Source organism: Oncorhynchus masou, chromosome 24 (genome assembly GCF_036934945.1).
Source record: "Oncorhynchus masou masou isolate Uvic2021 chromosome 24, UVic_Omas_1.1, whole genome shotgun sequence".
In the NCBI taxonomy this organism is placed as follows: domain Eukaryota; kingdom Metazoa; phylum Chordata; class Actinopteri; order Salmoniformes; family Salmonidae; genus Oncorhynchus; species Oncorhynchus masou.
In genome coordinates this window covers 66,828,601-66,848,713 of record NC_088235.1, presented here as the reverse complement: position 1 = coordinate 66,848,713, position 20,113 = coordinate 66,828,601, and the positions used below count along the sequence as shown (strand labels likewise).

At 43.7% G+C, this 20,113-nt stretch overlaps 1 pseudogene; it reads left to right on the top strand.

Moving 5' to 3' along the window:
- The first annotated feature begins 416 nt into the window (after positions 1 to 416).
- Positions 417 to 6,305, top strand: LOC135511422 (C-X-C motif chemokine 9-like; annotated as a pseudogene).
- Positions 6,306 to 20,113: the final 13,808 nt, after the last annotated feature.

The following is a 20,113-nucleotide window of genomic DNA, read 5'->3' as shown; positions in this document are numbered from 1 at the left end:
ATCTTCCAATTATATGCCTACAAATACGTCACAATGCTGCAGACACCTTGGGGAAACGACAGAAAGTGTAGGCTCATTCCAGGCGCAATCACAGCCATATAAGGAGACATTGGAACACAGCACCTTCAAAATCTGGGCCATTTCCTGTTTGAAATTTCATCTTGGTATCGCCTGTAGCATCAGTTCTGTGGCACTCACAGATAATACCTTTGCAGTTTTGGAAACTTCAGAGTGTTTTCTTTCCAAAGCTGTAAATTATATGCATAGTCGAGCATGTTTTCGTGTCAAAATATCTTGTTTAAAACGGGAATGTTTTTTTATCCAAAAATTAAAAGACCGCCTCCTATATCGAAGAAGTTAAGGGGCAGAGTGTGGCTCAGGCAGCTCTACGGCTCAGTTCAGGTCTCAGCTGCAATATGAAGCTCTCTGTCCAGCCTGTCTGTCTGCTGACAAGCCTATCACTTTACTGCCTACTGCTAACAGGTAAGAACCATACACACACGCACAGGCCCACACAGGTTTGGGTTACAGTTTGTATAAGCAACATTGTGTTAGTTGTGTTATTTCTAATCTGTCAGTCAATCTGTAGTTAGGAGAGAAGTGTGACTCCAGAAAGACTGATAGAATGTTTTTTTCCCATGTGGTGTGTGATATGATGGCATGACTGTGGAATGTTTCTGTGTCTGCCTCTACAGTAGGGGAAGGTGAGGGGCAGTTTGTCCCAGGGAGGTGTGAGTGTTATGACACAAAGACAACTGTCAGGGGACCACTGTCTGACCTCAAAAGTCAAGCTCAAAGGCCCCGCCTGCAACACTGACCAGATCATGTAAGTATCAGATCACACTTGCACACACACAAATGCCCACACCCAGGCGTACACACACACACTTAAATGCACTCACGCACACAGTTATTTCTCATAGCTATTTCATGAAACAAGGAGAGTGTGTGATAAAGCATGCGCTTCCCCTTCATGTTGCAGAGGTTAAGAATTTGTGTCCCTTTGTTGGAGTGTGTCTGTTAACTGTGTGTCTCTCTGTGTGATGTAGAGTGGTAGAAAAGAGAACCAGTGAGCCTGTGTGTGTGAATCCAAATGGACCACTGGGAAAACAGCTGCTGCGCTGCTGGAAAAAGTAAAATACATTTTAACATACACTACTTTATTTATTTCACTTTACTTCACAGCAACCTTAATTTTCTGTACTTTACAGTACTGTACTGTACTTTACTTTATTAACATACAAAGATATTTATAGGACACACTTCTGAAAGACAATCTAGAACGGGGCACTCCAACCCTGCTCCTGGAGAGTGTGCCAGCCTCACGCACTAGGCCTCCTGTGTACCTACCAAGCCTTGCACGTCCTGTGCCAGTCCTGCTCTCAGGCTCTCCAGTACACCTTCACGGTCCAGTCCATCCTGTGCCACCTTCACACACCAGTCCTCCGGTGGAAGCTCCCCGCACCAGGCTTCCTGTGCGTGTCCTCGATCCAGTACCACCAGTTCCAGTACCACGCACCAGGCCTTCAGTGCGCCTCGCCTGTTCAGCGCAGCCAGCGCTTTCTCCCTCTCCTGCGCTGTCGGAGTCTCCCGCCTATTCAGCGCTTCTAGAGCCTTCCTACTCTACAGCGCTGCTGGAGTCTCCTGTCTGTTCAGCGCTATCAGAGCCTTTCTCCTCTCCTGCGCTACCGGAGTCTCCCGCCTGTTCAGCGCTTCTAGAGCCTTCCTCCTCTACAGCGCTGCTGGAGTCTCCTGTCTGTTCAGCGCTATCAGAGCCTTTCTCCTCTCCTGCGCTACCGGAGTCTCCCGCCTGTTCAGCACTTCTAGAGCCTTCCTCCTCTACAGCGCTGCCGGAGCCTCCTGCCTGTTCGGAGCAGCCTGCGCTGCCAGTCTGCATGAAGCAGCCAGAGCTACCAGTCTGCAAGGAGCTGCCAGTCTACAAGGAGCTGCCAGTCTGCAAGGAGCTGTCAGCCTGCATGGAGCAGTCAGAGCTGTCAGCCTGCATGGAGCGGCCAGAGCTGTCAGTTTGCTTGGAGCAGCCAGAGCTGCCAGTCTGCATGGAGCTGCCAGTCTGCATGGAGCTGCCAGTCTGCATGGAGCTGCCAGTCTGCATGGAGTTGCCAGTCTGCAAGGAGCTGCCGGTCTGCGGGGAGCTGTCAGTCTGCAAGGAGCTGCCAGTCTCCAAGGAGCTACCAGTCTGCATGGAGCTGCCAGTCTGCAAGGAGCTGCCAGTCTGCAAGGAGCTGCCAGTCGGCAAGGAGCTGCCAGTCTGCAAGGAGCTGCCAGTCGGCAAGGAGCTGCCTAAGCTGTTAGTCTGCATGGAGCAGTCAGAGCTGTCAGTCTGCAAGAAGCCGCCAGAGCTGTCAATCTGCATGGAGCAGCCAGAGCCTCCAGTCAGCGTAGAGCAGCCAGAGCCGTCAGTCAGCATGAAGCAGCCAGGGCCGTCAGTCTGCAAGGATCCGCCAGTCAGCCAGACTCTTCCAGATCTGCCAGTCAACCAGACTCTTCCAGATCTGCCAGTCAGCCAGACTCTTTCAGATCTGCCAGTCAACCAGACTCTTCCAGATCTGCCAGTCAGCCAGACTCTTCCAGATCTGCCAGTCAGCCAGACTCTTCCAGATCTGCCAGTCAGCCAGACTCTTCCAGATCTGCCAGTCAGCCAGACTCTTCCAGATCCCCCAGTCAGCCAGACTCTTCCAGATCCCCCAGTCAGCCAGACTCTTCCAGATCTGCCAGTCAACCAGACTCTTCCAGATCTGCCAGTCAGCCAGACTCGTACAGATCTGCCAGTCAGCCAGACTCTTCCAGATCTGCCAGTCAGCCAGACTCTTCCAGATCTGCCAGTTTACCAGACTCTTCCAGATCTGCCAGTCAACCAGAATCTTCCAGATCTGCCAGTCAACCAGACACTTCCAGATCTGCTAGTCAACCAGACTCTCCCAGATCTGCTAGTCAACCAGACTCTTCCAGATCTGCTAGTCAACCAGACTCTTCCAGATCCGCCAGTCAGCCAGGATCTGCCAGAACTGCCAGCCAGCCAGGATCTGCCGGATTCAACTGCCAGGCTGAGCTTCCTCTCAGTGCTGGGCTGCCCCTCAGTCCCGAGCTGCCCCTCAGTCCCGAGCTGCCCCTCAGTCCCGAGCTTCCCCTCAGTCCCGAGCTGCTTCAGTCCCGAGCTGCCCCTCAGTCCCGAGCTGCCCCTCAGTCACGAGCTGCTCCTCAGTTCAGTGGGGTTCTGGGTGAGGACCTTTAGGCCATGGTCAGGGGCGAGGGTGGATTATCCCAGGACGCGAAGGGGAGGAACCATGACATTTATGGAGTGGGGTCCACGTCCCGAGCCGGAACCGCCACCATGGACAGACGCCCACCCGGACCCTCCCTATGGTTTTGAGGTGCGTTCGGGAGTCCGCACCTTAGGGGGGGGGGGGGTTCTGTCACGCCTTGGTCTTAGTATTTTGTGCTTTAGTTAATTAGTTGGTCAGGCCAGGGTGTGACATGGGTTTATGTTATTGTGTTGTCGTATTGGGGTTTTTGTAGGCATTGGGATTGTGGTTGATTAGGGGTGTGTTTAGTTTAGGTTTGGCTGTCTGAGGCGGTTCTCAATCAGAGTCAGGTGATTCCTGTTGTCTCTGATGGGGAACCGTATTTAGGTAGCCTGGGTTTCACTGTGTATTTCGTGGGTGATTGTTCCTGTCTCTGTGTAGTGTTCACCAGGCTGTAATAGGTTTCACGTTCCGTTTGTTGTTTTTGTATTTATTAGTTATTTCATGTATCGTTCAGTTTTTTCTTCATTAAAGACATGAGTAACCACCACGCTGCATTTCGGTCCGACTCTCATTCAACAAACGAAGAACGCCGTTACAGCAACCCTAATCTAGAAAACCTAATTCTAATAATTAGCTGGTTGATAACTGAGAGGAAGAGACAAAACAAGAGGTTTTACGTCAATGAGAGTGGCAAATTTGGCAAAAAAAGTGAGGCTTGTTTGTTCTAATAAAAGTTTCATAAGGGTTCAGTTGCTATGAATGCACTAATATACTGTAAGTGGACGCATATGGCATTTCGGCAACTTTGAAAAAAACTACTTTTTTGGAGTAGTGCCTGTTTTCTTGGAGATAGAGGACTCATCATGGATATAACCTGCTTTAGCATGGACATTGAGAGCTTCCACCACTTTAAAGTAGTCAACTGAGTGAGGATTCATATGATTTGGGAGCAATAAGCCAATGATTGCAATCAGCCTACTTTAAAATTAGAGTAGTCACTTGACTATCTTGTCAATATAATTTAAAAACAAATCTCGGTTTTCCAAAAGCATTTTAAGGCTAAGTTAGAACCTTCGTAGGCACATTGTTAAATCTCTGAGGTGTTTCCCAAAACCATCGTTACTAATGTTGCACTTGAAAACATTTTTGTTTGCACTTCCTCATCACTTTATAGACAGAAGACCTCATCTAAACATAAACATATTGATTCTATCTGTCTCTCCACGACCACTGATAACTCCATCAACAGAAGTTGACATACAAAGTTGCCAAAGTCTGTGGAATTGTTATATACAAGCAAAGGGTAAAAACATGCTTGAAATGAAAACAGAGATGACTGCATTAAAATATAAATACAGTAGGCCTATATATTTCAATCATATTGAAATAAATGTAATGTTCAATCAATTTAGTTCTATTTTGCTAATTGTAGGTTACTGTTTATCATTTTTGCCTCAAATGTGCGCAATGATGTTCCAAATATTCTATTTAGAGCATAGCCAAAGTATTAGAATAAGCCGCCTCTGTATTTTCAGCCACAGATGATCATTTCTCTCCAGGAGCTGATCTGTCATCAGTATCTAAAGCTTAAGTAAAATTTGAATCGAGAATGCTGATCCGAGAGCAGCACTGCCTTTCTTTCAATCCCATCAGTATCAACACATGCTCTAAAGACGCACTTATTGAAAGTTCTCCATACGTGGTGTTTTGGAAAACACGTGACTTTTTCAGCCTTTATAGAAACGCTGCATCGTTAAAACACTTGTAAGCTTAAATTCCATCGCTATCAGGAAACTGCATGTAGCCGATGTGAGCAAGACCTTTAAACAGGTCAACATTCACAAGGCCACGGGGCCACACGGATTACCAGGATGTGTACTGGACTCAGAGCATGCATGGATCAACTGGCAAGTATGTGTGTCCTGTCTGGACCAGCCTTGATTTCAACGTCCACGGACGTGACTCCCCAAAAACAAGTCACTTTGATACAAGTGACTTTCCATTGCAGATTAGGAGAGCATTTTCGCTAAACCTAACTCCTTTCCTAACCTTAACCTATTCTCCTAATCTGCAATGTTAATTCTCCTAACCGATACGGACTGGTCTTGATTTTGCCCAAAAATAGACATCTATGTTTGGTTTAGTAATTTATCAGAGCTAGCACATCTGATTCAACTTGTCAACTCATTCTCAAACTCTTGAATATCACCTAGCTTTCTTAAAATGAATGCACTAACTGCAAGTTGCTCTGGATAAGAGCGTCTGCTAAATGACTAAAATGAAGTAAAAAAAGAATAAGCTAGCAAGCAGTTTTTTGAAGCTAGCTAGGATATGGTCAAAATTGAGTTGTGGTTTACGATCTATACAGCTATGTTACAGACAGTCTCAATGTTCTCTAGCTACTGGCTAGTTGGCTAGCTAACTGGCTATAGCAGCCAAGGTTGTTCACTCGCTTATTTGTTGGTGCTCTGATTTAGATTACACAGATGATTTCAGCCATATGAAAACCTTCCATAGCAAAATATAGCTAGTGAGCTAGCTTCCTTTGCTTGTAACTTGGTACTCATCTGACTGGTGTTAGCTCGCATATTGACACAACTATAATACAGTATGCTGCAGAGTAAATACTGTTGTGGGTTTGATCAAATTGAGTCATTAGTTTCAGTTTGACTATGATTCAGATCATAAAATCCCGTCAACAGTTTGTGATACAAAGAGCCCTCTGTTCAGCAACAGTCTCTCTTTGTTTCTCTATCCCACTCATCCCTCTCTTTTATCTCTCTCCCTTTCCCTTTCCCCTCTCTGATAGTAACAGCTGTACTAAACATATCAATGTATTTTTCCTCTCTCTCTCTCTCTCTCTCTCTCTCTCTCTCTCTCTCTCTCAGAGTGGGTGGAGTGGATGTAAAGAAGTGTCTGAGGAGGAAGAGGAGAGACCAGGGGAACCAAGGACAGAATAAACAGAAACAGAGGTAACTCAGAGGAAAATCTAAAGAGAGCAAAAAAAGATGAACAACACCAATCCCTGCCTTAGGGTGACCACAGAGCCAGCACCCATCTGTTCTCCTCACCAGCAGACTGCAGTGTTTTAGATAGTTTAGAAATCCTAACCAGATCAAGACAAAACAGAGGCATTACGGATTCCAGTGGCACTACAGAAAGCAGATAACCTACAGATACCAAATAATCCCCATACAAATCCATCAGTTTAAGTTAGAGATTTTCGATGCGTCTCAATCCACCGCATCCGCCGATGTTGCACTTCCGCATCTGTGTTGATAGGTGTCAGACAATGAGACATCCCGAAAATCAGTCTTCTCACAAAATCGTCTGTAGAGGCCAAACGGTGTGGCCTACAAACTATTATGACCCCTCTATGGAAAGATGAGACTCTCATGAACACGATGGTCTCAGTTTTGCCCACAAGCGTATTGGGAATGTCTGAAGTCGGTACAGCAATCTGGCAACTCCTGTCTGTAGCGTCCAAACAGTTTGTGCTACACACTAATATGACTGCAGTGTTCTAGCTAGTCTACACTGTAACCCTAGACCAGAGAAGGCAAATGTGTTGTGTTGAATGAATATATCCGGTGCGGCAGGATATGCCAGGGCGGCAGGGTAGGCTAGTGGTTAGAGCGTGTGACTAGTAACCGGAAGGTTGCGAGTTCAAACCCCCGAGCTGACAAGGTACAAATCTGTCGTTCTGCCCCCGAACAGTCAGTTAACCCACTGTTCCTAGGCCGTCATTGAAGATAAGAATTAGTTCTTAACTGACTTGCCTGGTTAAATAAAGGTAAATTAAATCATGTTCTGTTACAATCATTGATTAACTGTATATTGTAAACACTGTGTCTCTGCTGCTATTTATTATTACTTTTAACATTTTTTAAGGAGTTTTATAACAAATATTCAAACTAATACTGTGACTGACTGTTGTTGAATATGTTCTTGTTTTCCAGTCATTTTAACAGGTGCGGTAGCCTATTCTTGTAGTTCTGTAGTTGTTTACCTATCTGTTATTAGTCCCGCTCTCTCTCATTCTCTCACACTCCCTCTCTTTCTCCAATCACCCTCTTTCTTTCTCTCACTGAGGAATTACATAATAGACTGTCTGTTTACCATTGTTCACTCACAATATACAACCTCTTTTTTTATCAACTAAAGGATCTCATATCAGCTACAGCAGGAAAGTAAATATTACACAGCACACATCTCCTCTATCAAATATTATCATATATACAAAACACATCTCCACAACCAAAAATATTCTATAAATGATTCTGTCCTGAATGAGTGAATCATGCGCATGTGTGATTAGACCAGAAGATTTATGTTATCTCCCCAAGCTAATGCCCAAACTTTAGCTCAACGAGTTAAGAGTATTGTGGTGCACTGATGACCTTTGGTTAAAACCCAGTTGGTCACATCCACACCATGGCACATGATAGCAGGTGTTTGAGTCTTTATATCTGTCACTGAAAGAGTTAACAGAGAATCAAGGCAGAACTGAGAAAGTTACACTGGCTGAGCTATGGAAAAACACAGGAGAGAAAAGGAGAAAACATGGAAGTATTATGTGTGTGTATTATAGATATACTATAGATATACTGCATTTCCTGTGGTTTACTGGAAACCATATGACTGGTACCTGACTGGATATGGGCATGCAGGAAACAAGGGGTGAGAGGTACACATTCACACTGCAAGCACATGCATATATGCATGCACACACAAACACAGTGTCTGTAGTGTTTGTGTGTGACCCTCTCACCCCTTGTTTCTTGCATGTCCATATCCAGTCAGGTCCCAGTCACATGGTTTCCAGTAAACCACAAGGCTCCCATGAAACCTACTTTACCTACAATCAGGAGATCACACACACCAATCCAAAGTTAAAAGCTAGAATTGGCTTCTTATTTCGCAACAAAGCATCCTTCACTCATGCTGCCAAACATACCCTTGTAAAACTGACCATCCTACCAATCCTCGACTTCGACGATGTCATTTACAAAATAGCCTCCAATACCCGACTCAACAATTTGGATGCAGTCTATCACAGTGCCATCCGTTTTGCCACAAAAGCCCCTTATACTACCTACCATTGCGACCTGTACGCTCTCGTTGGCTGGCCCTCGATTCATACTCGTCGCCAAACCCACTGGCTCCATGTGATCTACAAGACCCTGCTAGGTAAAGTCCCCCCTTATCTCAACTCGCTGGTCACCATAGCATCACCCACCTGTAGCACGCTCTCCAGCAGGTATATCTCTCTGGTCACCCCCAAAACCAATTCTTTCTTTGGCCGCCTCTCCTTCCTGTTCTCTGCTGCCAATGACTGGAACGAACTACAAAAATCTCTGAAACTGGAAACACTTATCTCCCTCACTAGCTTTAAGCACCAGCTGTCAGAGCATCTCGCAGATTACTGCACATGTACATAGCCCACCTATAACTTAGCCCAAACAACTATCTCTTTCCCTACTGTATTTATTTTATTTTTATTTATTTATTTTGCTCCTTTGCACCCTATTATTTCTATCTCTACTTTGCACATTCTTCCACTGCAAATCTACCATTCCAGTGTTTTACTTGCTATATTGTATTTACTTTGCCACCATGGCCTTTTTGCCTTTACCTCCCTTGTCTCACCTCATTTGCTCACATCATATATAGACTTGTTTCTACTGTATTATTGACTGTATGTTTTTTTACTCCATGTGTAACTCTGTGTCGTTGTATGTGTCGAACTGCTTTACTTTATCTTGGCCAGTTCGCAATTGTAAATGAGAACTTGTTCTCAACTTGCCTATCTTGTTAAATAAAGGTGAAATAAATAAATAAATATTTAAAAAATGCATGCTTTAGTCCAGATACAGTGCCTTGCGAAAGTATTCGGCCCCCTTGAACTTTGCGACCTTTTGCCACATTTCAGGCTTCAAACATAAAGATATAAAACTGTATTTTTTTGTGAAGAATCAACAACAAGTGGGACACAATCATGAAGTGGAATGACATTTATTGGATATTTCAAACTTTTTTAACAAATCAAAAACTGAAAAATTGGGCGTGCAAAATTATTCAGCCGCTTTACTTTAAGTGCAGCAAAGTCTCTCCAGAAGTTCAGTGAGGATATCTGAATGATCCAATGTTGACCTAAATGACTAATGATGATAAATCGACCTGTGTGTAATCAAGTCTCCGTATAAACGTATAAACATTTTTCATTGTGAGAATCAAGTAAACATACAACACACTGATGTTTATTCCAGTGCAGTTTTTTGCATTCATTTTTATATTTATTTCTTATTATTTTAAGAAAATGTACCCCTTTTTTCGTGATATCCAATTGGTACCTACAGTCTTGCCCCATCGCTGCAACTCCCGCATGGACTCAGGGAAGGTGAAGGTCGAGAGCAATGCGTCCTCCGAAACACAACCCTGCCAAGCCGCACTGCTCGCTTAACCCGGAAGCCAGCCGCACCAATGTGTCGGAGGAAACACTGTACAGCTGGCAACCGCAGTCAGCTTGCAAGCGCACGGCCCACCACAAGGAGTCTCTAGAGTGCAACGGGACAAGGACATCCCGGTCAGCCAAACTCTCTCCTAACCTGGACGACGCTGGGCCAATTGTGTGCCGCCTCATGGGTCTCTCGGTCATAGCCAGCTGTGAAACAGCCTGGGATTGATCCCAGGTTTGTAGTGACGCCTCTAGCAGTGCTCAAGTGCTCAAGCAGTGGTTGATAAGCTGCATCAGGTTAGTTACAACTGGGGTTGGAGTGAAAAACTGTAGGAGGATCAGTAGGAGCAAGATGGCGCCGACAGAGAGGGTTGCCTCGCTTCTAGTCCTTAAGAAACTATGCAGTACTTTTTTTAAATGTATTGTTTCCTACATTGTTAGCCCAGAAAATCTGAAGTATTATTACATACAGCCGGGAAGAACTATTGGATACAAGAGCGACATCAACTTACCAACATTCCAACCAGGAATTACGACTTTCCCAAAGTGAATCCTTTGTTCGCACCACCACCCAGGGCATTTGATCTGATTCCAGAGGACGGCCACAGAATAGGTAGACGGAGCGGCCTACACCACCCACCGCTTCTGAGTATAATACTCGCCAATGTCCAGTCTTTAGATAACAAGGTAGACAAAATTAGATCAATGGTTCCTTTCCAGAGAGACATAAGGGATTGTAACATACCCTGAAACATGGCTCTCTCGGGATATGTTGTCAGAGTCGGTACAGCCACCAGGATTCTTTAAGTTTCGCGGCAATAGAAATAAACATCTCTCTGGGAAGAAGAAGAGCGGGGGTGTATGCTTCATGATTAACAAATCATGGTGTAATCGTAACGACATACGGGAACTCAAGTCCTTTTGTTCAACTGACCTAGAATTCTTCACAATCAAATGCCGACCATATTATAGCCCAAGAGAATTCTCGTTGGTTATTGTCACAGCCGTGTATATAAGCCAATACACAATGGCCCTCAAGGAATTTCACTGGATGCATACAAGGCCCTCCACCTCCCTCCATTTGGCAAATCTGAATACAACTCCATTTTGTTCCTCCCGTCCAATAGGCAGAAACTCAAACAGGATGTACCCATGACAACAACTATTCAACGCTGGTCTGACCAATCGGAATCCACACTTCAAGATTGTTTTGATAATGTGGACCGGGATATGATCTGGGTAGCCTCAGAGATTAACATTGATTTATATGCTGATTCGGTGAGTGAGATTATAAAGAAGTGCATTGGAGATGTTGTACCCACTGTGACTATTAAAACCTACCCTAGCCAGAAACCATGTGGAGAGATGGCGGGCATTTGCGCAAAACACAAAGCGTGAACCACCGCATATACCCACGGAAAGATGACTGGGAATATGGCCGAAAAAACAAACAGTGTAGTTATTCCTAAGGAAATCAAACAAGCAAAATGTCGGTATAGGGACAAAGTGGAGTCGCAATTCAACGGCTCAGACACAAGATGTTAAATGTTACAGGGTTTACAGGCAATCACGGACTACAAAAAGAAAACCAGCTACATCACAGACACCGACGTCTTGCTTCCAAACAAACTAAAAACCCTTCTTTGCCCGTTTTGAGGATAATACAGTGCCACCGACGCGGCCCGCTACCAAGGACTGCTGGCTCTCTCTCTCCTTCTCCATGGCCGACGTGAGTAAGACATTTAAACGTGTTAACCCTCGCAAGGCTGCCAGCCCAGAAGGCATCCCAAGCTGCGTCCTCAGAGCATGCGCAGACCAGCTGGCTGGTGTGTTTATGGACATATTCAATCTCTCCCTGTCCCGGTCTGGTGGTGTCCCCACATGCTTCAAGATGCCACCATTGTTCCTGTACCCAAGAAGGCAAAGGTAACTGAACTAAATGACTATCGCCCCATAGCAACTAATTTCTGTCGTCCTGATGTGCTCTAAGAGACTAGTCAAGGATCATATCACCTCCACCTTACCTGCCACTCTAGACCCAATTCAATTTTCAAATCGCCCCAATAGGTCCACAGATGATGCAAATCACCATCACAATGCCCTATCTCATCTGGACAAGAGGAATACTTATGTAAGAATGCTGTTCATTGACTGCAACTCACCATTCAAGACCATAGTACCCTCCAAGCTCACCATTAAGCTTGAGGCCCTGGGTCTCAACCCTGCCCTGTGGAATTGGGTCCTGGTCTTCCTGACGGGCCACCCCAGGTGGTGAAGGTAGGAAACAACATCTCCACTTCGCTGATCCTCAACACTGGGGTGCCACAAGGGTGCGTGCTCAGCCCCCTCATATGTACACCCTGTTCACCCATGATGCCTCCAACTCAATCATTGAGTTTGTAGATGACACAACAGTAGTTAGGCTTGATCACCAACAACAACGAGACAGCCTATAGGGATAAGGTGAGGGCACTCGTAGTGTGGTGTCAGGAAAACAACATCACTCAACGTCAACAAAACAAAGGAGATGATCATGGACTTCATGAAACAGCAGAGGGAGCACCCACCTATCCACATCAACGGGACAGCAGTGAAGAAGGCGGGAAGTTTTAAGTTCCTCAGCATACACATCACGGACAAACTGAAATGGTCCACCCACACAGACAGTATGGTGAAGGCGCAACAGCGCCTCTTCAACCTCAGGAGGCTAAATAAAATTGGCTTGTCACCTAAAACCCTCACAAACTTTGAAAGATGCACAATTGAGAGCATCCTGTCGTCTGTATCACCGCCTGGTTTGGCAACTGCACCACCCACAACCGCAGGGCTCTCCAGAGGGTGGTGCCGTCTGCACAACACATTACCGGGGGCAAACTACCTACCATCCAGGACACATTCAGCACTTGTTGTCACAGGAAGGCCAAAAAGATCATCAAGGACAACAACCACCCGAGCCACTGCCTGTTCACCCTGCTTACAACCCGGAAGATGAGATCAGTACAGGTGCATCAGAACTGGGAAAAAGAGTCTGAAAAATAGCTTCTATCTCAAGGCCATCAGACTGTTAAACAGCCATCACTAACACAGAGAGGCTGCAGACGACATACAGACTTGGAATCATTTGCCACTTTAATAAATAGATCTCTAACCACTAGGCTACTTGCCACCCCATAAGGAAATCAGTCAATTGAAATACATTAGTTAGGCCCTAATATATGGATTTCACATGTCTGGGAATACAGATAAGCATCTCTTGGTCACAGATGCCTTAAAAAAGGCAGGGGTGTGGATCAGAAAACCAGTCAGTATCTGGTGTGACCACCATTTGCGGGGTGCGGGGTGACACATCTCCTTCGTATAGTGTTGATCAGGCTGTTAATTTTGACCTGTGGAATGTTGTCCCACTCCTTTTCAATTGCTGTGCGAAGTTGCTGGATATTGGTGGGAACTGGAACACGATATCGTTCACGTCGATCCAGAGTATCCCAAACATGCAGGCCATGGAAGAACTGGGACATTTTCAGCTTTGTTTCAGAACATTCAATTCTCTGGCAATAGCTCTGGTGCACAGTCCTGCAGTCAGCATGCCAATTGCACGCTCCCTCAACACTTGAGACATCTGTGGCATTATGTTGTGTGACAAAACTGCAAACAACATAAAATGTTGCCTTTTATTGGTCCCCGCACAAAGTGGACTTGTGTGATGATTATGCTGTTTAATCAGCTTCTTGATATGCCACACCTGTCAGGAGGATGGATTATCTTACCAAAGGAGAAATGCTCACTAACAGGGATGCAACAGTAGTGAAAAATGTGTCTTGTCAACATGTCAACCATCGTCTGACAGCTGCACCCGATTGACCTGATTGCCTTATTAATATGGGTAGCCTATGATAATTAACACAGAACACAACCTATTTCAATCTAATTCTGCCCTGTGGAGAAGAAAACATAGTGTAAGAGGTAAGACACAATCCTTCTGTCACCTATAAAAGCTAATGGGTCTTGGTTTGATTGTTTGTTGGACTACTGCAATTTAGCTATGTTATCATAAACCATGGTATAAATTCCATGCAGATGTTTTAGCTCTGGCAGAGTCTAGCGATAATGGAACAACTGACATTTCTACTGAAACTAGCCTGTATGGTAACTTGAGGGACACCTCCAGTGTTACAACAAGTGACGTACTGAAAGGTTGTTTGTTGAGATTGAGAAGAAATAAGAAGCCAATTCTAGCTTTTAACTTTGGATTGGTGTGTGTGTGTGCGTGTGTGTGCGTGTGTGTGCGTGTGTGTGCGTGTGTGTGTGTGTGTGTGTGTGTGTGTGTGTGTGTGTGTGTGTGTGTGTGTGTGTGAAGCAGGCTCTTCTCAAACTTAAACCAAATTCTCAGAAAAAAGATGCACACACACTTATGCTGACACCCAGTGTACAGCACTATTGAGAAATATGTGGGTAAGTATGCATTTTCTGGTGTTGAGCAGGATATAGTGAAGAAAAAAGGTCCAACCCCCCCCTCCCACACACACTTTTTTTGGGCAGAGAAATGTACAGTTTTAAAGCTAATGTAATGCTATTTTACACATTTTGCCAAGAGGCTGAGAGAAAATGTTGCTTATTAGCTCAGGGATTCTTGAAAGATGGGATAATCTCAAAAAAGATTACACAAATAATTGAATTAATATTAACAATATTTGAAATGTATGTTTTTATAGACCAAAATAAACTATCACACTATGTAAAGGAACAACCTCAATATTTTATTGATATATATATATATATATATATACATTATATTTTTAAAATAACTAGATTTACAGCACAACTTTACTTTTTACATGTTTGTTGTGGTACAGCCTGAATTTAAAATAGATTTAATATTTTTTGGGCACTGATCGACACACAATACCCCATAATGTCAAAGTCAAATTTTGCTGGTAGAACATTTGAGAAATTAATGAAAAGCTAAGAAGTATTCAACCCCTTTACTATGGCAAGCCTAAATAATATGTTGCATGGACTCATTCTGTGTTCAATAATAATACAAATAATAATGGTGGTTAACATGATATTTTTTGACTGGTCCATCTCTGTACCTCACACATACAATTATCTATAAGGTCCCTCAATCGAGTAATGAATTTCAAGCACAGATTCGACTACAAAGTTCAGAGGTTTTTCAATGCGGTGCAGAGAAGTTTACCGATTTGGTAGATGTGTATAAAAAAACAAGCTGAATATTCCTTTGAGCATGGAGAAGTTTTTAATTGGGCTTTGGATGGTGTATCAATACACCCAGTCACTACAAAGATACAGGCGTCCTTCCTAACTCAATTGCCGAAGAGGAAGGTAAACTACTCAGGGACTTTGCCATGAAGCCACTGGTGATTTTAAAACAGTTACAGTTTAATGGCCTTGTTAGAAAAATGATGGATCAACATTGTTCTTACTCCACAATTACTAACCTAAATGACTGAGTGAAAAGAAGGAAACCTGTACAGAATTAAATATATTCCAAAACATGCATCCCATTTGCATTAAGGAACTAAAGTAATACTACATAAACTATACCTTTTTTGTTCTGAGTACATAGTGTTATGTTTGGGGCAAATCCAACACATCACTGAGTACCACACTTCATATTTTCAAGCGTGACGGCTACATCATGTTAATGATATGCTTGTCATTGGCAAGGTCTAGGGAGATTTTTTTGAGGGGGGATTAAAAATAAATGGAATACAGCTGCACACAGGCAAACTCCTAGAGGAAAACCTGGGAGACAAATTCAAATTTCAACAGGATTATTGCCTAAAAAAACACAGCAGTTGCTTACCAAGATGACATTGAATGTTCCTGACTGGCCAAGTTAAAGTTTTCACTTGAATTGGCTTGAAAAGCTATCGCAAGACTTAAATGGCTTTCTAGCAATGATCAACCAATTTGACAGTTTTAATAATTTCTTAAAATAATAATGTGCAAAGATTGCATAATCCAGGTGCGCAACGCTCTCAGGGACTTACCCACAAAGACTCAGCTGTAATCACTGCTTAAGGTGTTTCTGACATGTACAGTTGAAGTCGGAAGTTTACATACACTTAGGTTGGAGTCATTAAAACTAGTTTTTCAACCACTCCACAAATTTCTTGTTAACAAACTTTGTGCATGACACAAGTCAGACAGATTATTTCACTTAAAATTCAATGTATCACAATCCCAGTTGGTCAGAAGTTACACTAAATTGACTGTGCCTTTAAACAGCTTGGAAAATTCCATAAAATTATATCGTGGCTTTAGAAGCTTCTGATAGATGATTGACATCATTTGAGTCAATTGGAGGTGTACCTGTGGATGTATTTTAAGGCCTACCTTCAAACTCAGTGCCTCTTTGCATGACATCATGAGAAAATCAAAAGATATCAGCTTAGCTAAGCTAAGCTAATTGTAGACCTCAACAAGTCTGGTTCATCCTTTGGAGCAATTTCTAAATGCCTTAAGGCATTACGTTCATCTGTACAAACAATAGTACGGAAGTATAAACTCCATGGGACCACGCAGCTGTCACACCACTCAGGAAGGAGACATGTTCTGTCTCCTAGAGATGAACATACTTTGGTGCGAAAAGTGCAAATAATCATAGAATAGCAAAGGACCTTGTGAAGATGCTGGAGGAAACAGGTACAAAAGTATCTATATCCACAGTAAAACGAGTCCTATATCGACACTCAGCGAGGAAGAAGCTACTGCTCCAAAACATCATAAAAAAGCCAGACTACGGTTTGCAACTGCACATGGGGACGAAGATTGCACTTTTTGGAGAAATGTTCTCTGGTCTGATGAAACAACAATAGAACTGTTTGGCCATAATAACCATTGTTATGTTTGGAGGGAAAAGGGGGATGCGGCATCATGTTGTGGGGGTGCTTTGCTGCAGGAGGGACTGGTGCACTTCACAAAATAGATATATTGAAGCAGCATCTCAAGACATCAGTCAGGAAGTTAAAGCTTGGTCGCAAATTGGTCTTCCAAAAGGACGATGACCCCAAGCATACTTCCAAAGTCGTGGAAAAATGGCTTAAGGACAACAAAGTCAAGGTATTGGAGTGGCCATCACAAAGCCCTGACCTGAATCCCATAGAAAAATTTGTGGGCAGAACTGAAAAAGCGTGTGCAAGCAAGGAGGCCTACACACCTGACGCAGTTACACCAGCTCTGTCAGGAGGACTGGGCCAAAATTCACCCAACTTATTGTGGGAAGCTTGTGGAAGGCTACCCTAAATGTTTGACCCAATTTAAACAATTTAATGGCAATGCTACCAAATACTAATTGAGTTATTGTAAACTTCTGACCCACTGGGAATGTGATGAAAGAAATAAAAGCTGAAATAAATCGTTCTCTCTACTATTATTCTGACATTTCACATTCTTAAAATAATGTGGTGATCCTAACTGACCTAAAATAATTTTTACTAGGATTAAATGTCAAGGAATTGTGAAAAACTTAAATGAATTTGTATGGTGTATGTAAACTCACGTCTTCAACTGTATTGTCTCAGGCGGCAAGATATATTAGTGTTTTATTTTTTTCCACTTGTACTTTTTTTATTTTGTGTAAATTGTTGACCAAACCATACAATTAAATACATTTTAATTCCACTTTGTAACACAAGTTCAAGGGATGTGACTACTTACTGAAGGCACTAGTATTTCTACCTCTTCAGACACCATAAAGGCATTTCATTTTTACAATTATTGTCTGTATTTAAAGGCCTTGATTTATTTAATTCTAACATTTGATGATTCAAATGTGTAGTACAAATCTCAAAGTTTTGTTTTATGGCACTATTAAATGCTCCAGGGCAATTATGCTAGTATTTAGACATGCTTTTCTCAATTTATAGCATAAATCACTTTTAACGCAAACATTATCATTAAGACATAAATGTCTTGCACAACAACTACTTAAATTGTTTAAGCATATGGTGCAGAACAGTGATTAGAATATTGTTTCCTGAATATTAATATTAAATTGAATTTAAAAGTGGTATATTAAAGTGGTATACACTAGCAATTTTGTTTTTCCTCAGTTGCTTTATAACTCTAAAACCTCATTTTTATTTTTATTTCTTTTTATTTCACCTTTATTTAACCAGGTAGGCTAGTTGAGAACAAGTTCTCATTTGCAACTGCGACCTGGCCAAGATAAAGCATAGCAGTGTGAACAGACAACACAGAGTTACACATGGAGTAAACAATTAACAAGTCAATAACACAGTAGAAAAAAAGGGGGAGTCTATATACATTGTGTGTAAAAGGCATGAGGAGGTAGGCGAATAATTACAATTTTGCAGATTAACACTGGAGTGATAACTGATCAGATGGTCATGTACAGGAGAGATATTGGTGTGCAAAAGAGCAGAAAAGTAAATAAATAAAAACAGTATGGGGATGAGGTAGGTGATAATGGGTGGGCTGTTTACCAGTAGACTATGTACAGCTGCAGCGATCGGTTAGCTGCTCAGATAGCAGATGTTTGAAGTTGGTGAGGGAGATAAAAGTCACCAACTTCAGGGATTTTTGCAATTCGTTCCAGTCACAGGCAGCAGAGTACTGGAACGAAAGGCGGCCAAATGAGGTGTTGGCTTTAGGGATGATCAGTGAGATACACCTGCTGGAGCGCGTGCTACGGATGGGTGTTGCCATCGTGACCAGTGAACTGAGATAAGGCGGAGCTTTACCTAGCATGGACTTGTAGATGATCTGGAGCCAGTGGGTCTGGCGACGAAAATGTAGCGAGGGCCAGCCGACTAGAGCATACAAGTCGCAGTGGTGGGTGGTATAAGGTGCTTTAGTGACAAAACGGATGGCACTGTGGTAAACTGCATCCAGTTTGCTGAGTAGAGTGTTGGAAGCAATTTTGTAGATGACATCGCCGAAGTCGAGGATCGGTAGGATAGTCAGTTTTACTAGGGTAAGTTTGGCGGCGTGAGTGAAGGAGGCTTTGTTGCGGAATAGAAAGCCAACTCTTGATTTGACTTTCGATTGGAGATGTTTGATATGAGTCTGGAAGGAGAGTTTACAGTCTAGCCAGACACCTAGGAACTTATAGATGTCCACATATTCAAGGTCGGAACCATCCAGGGTGGTGATGCTCGTCGGGCATGCGGGTGCAGGCAGCGATCGGTTGAAAAGCATGCATTTGGTTTTACTAGCGTTTAAGAGCAGTTGGAGGCCACGGAAGGAGTGTTGTATGGCATTGAAGCTCGTTTGGAGGTTAGATAGCACAGTGTCCAAGGACGGGCCGGAAGTATATAGAATGGTGTCGTCTGCGTAGAGGTGGATCAGGGAATCGCATGCAGCAAGAGCAACATCACTGATATATACAGAGAAAAGAGTCGGCCCGAGAATTGAACCCTGTGGCACCCCCATAGAGACTGCCAGAGGACCGGACAGCATGCCCTCCGATTTGACACACTGAACTCTGTCTGCAAAGTAATTGGTGAACCAGGCAAGGCAGTCATCCGAAAAACCGAGGCTACTGAGTCTGCCGATAAGAATATGGTGATTGACAGAGTCGAAAGCCTTGGCAAGGTCGATGAAGACGGCTGCACAGTACTGTCTTTTATCGATGGCGGTTATGATATCGTTTAGTACCTTGAGTGTGGCTGAGGTGCACCCGTGACCGGCTCGGAAACCAGATTGCACAGCGGAGAAGGTACGGTGGGATTCGAGATGGTCAGTGACCTGTTTGTTGACTTGGCTTTCGAAGACCGTAGATAGGCAGGGCAGGATGGATATAGGTCTGTAACAGTTTGGGTCCAGGGTGTCTCCCCCTTTGAAGAGGGGGATGACTGCGGCAGCTTTCCAATCCTTGGGGATCTCAGACGATATGAAAGAGTGGTTGAACAGGCTGATAATAGGGGTTGCGACAATGGCGGCGGATAGTTTCAGAAATAGAGGGTCCAGATTGTCAAGCCCAGCTGATTTGTACGGGTCCAGGTTTTGCAGCTCTTTCAGAACATCTGCTATCTGGATTTGGGTAAAGGAGAACCTGGAGGGGCTTGGGCGAGGAGCTGCGTGGGGGGCGGAGCTGTTGGCCGAGGTTGGAGTAGCCAGGCGGAAGGCATGGCCAGCCGTTGAGAAATACAATGTCTCATACAGTATTTATACCAAAATGTAGGCAGATGGAATTGACAGGTTGTGACATTGGAGATTTCAGTATTGATTAAGGCTATCAAAAGTAGATTACTTTACAGACCATGAGTGGTCTTGTTATGTATTGAGGACATGAATAAGGGGTCCTTATGGTACAGCTGATCCTGCTCATTCCCGATTTATTTAGGATTTTAGACATCTAATGAAGTTGACCTAATCTCCAGACACATCTTTTAGGTAT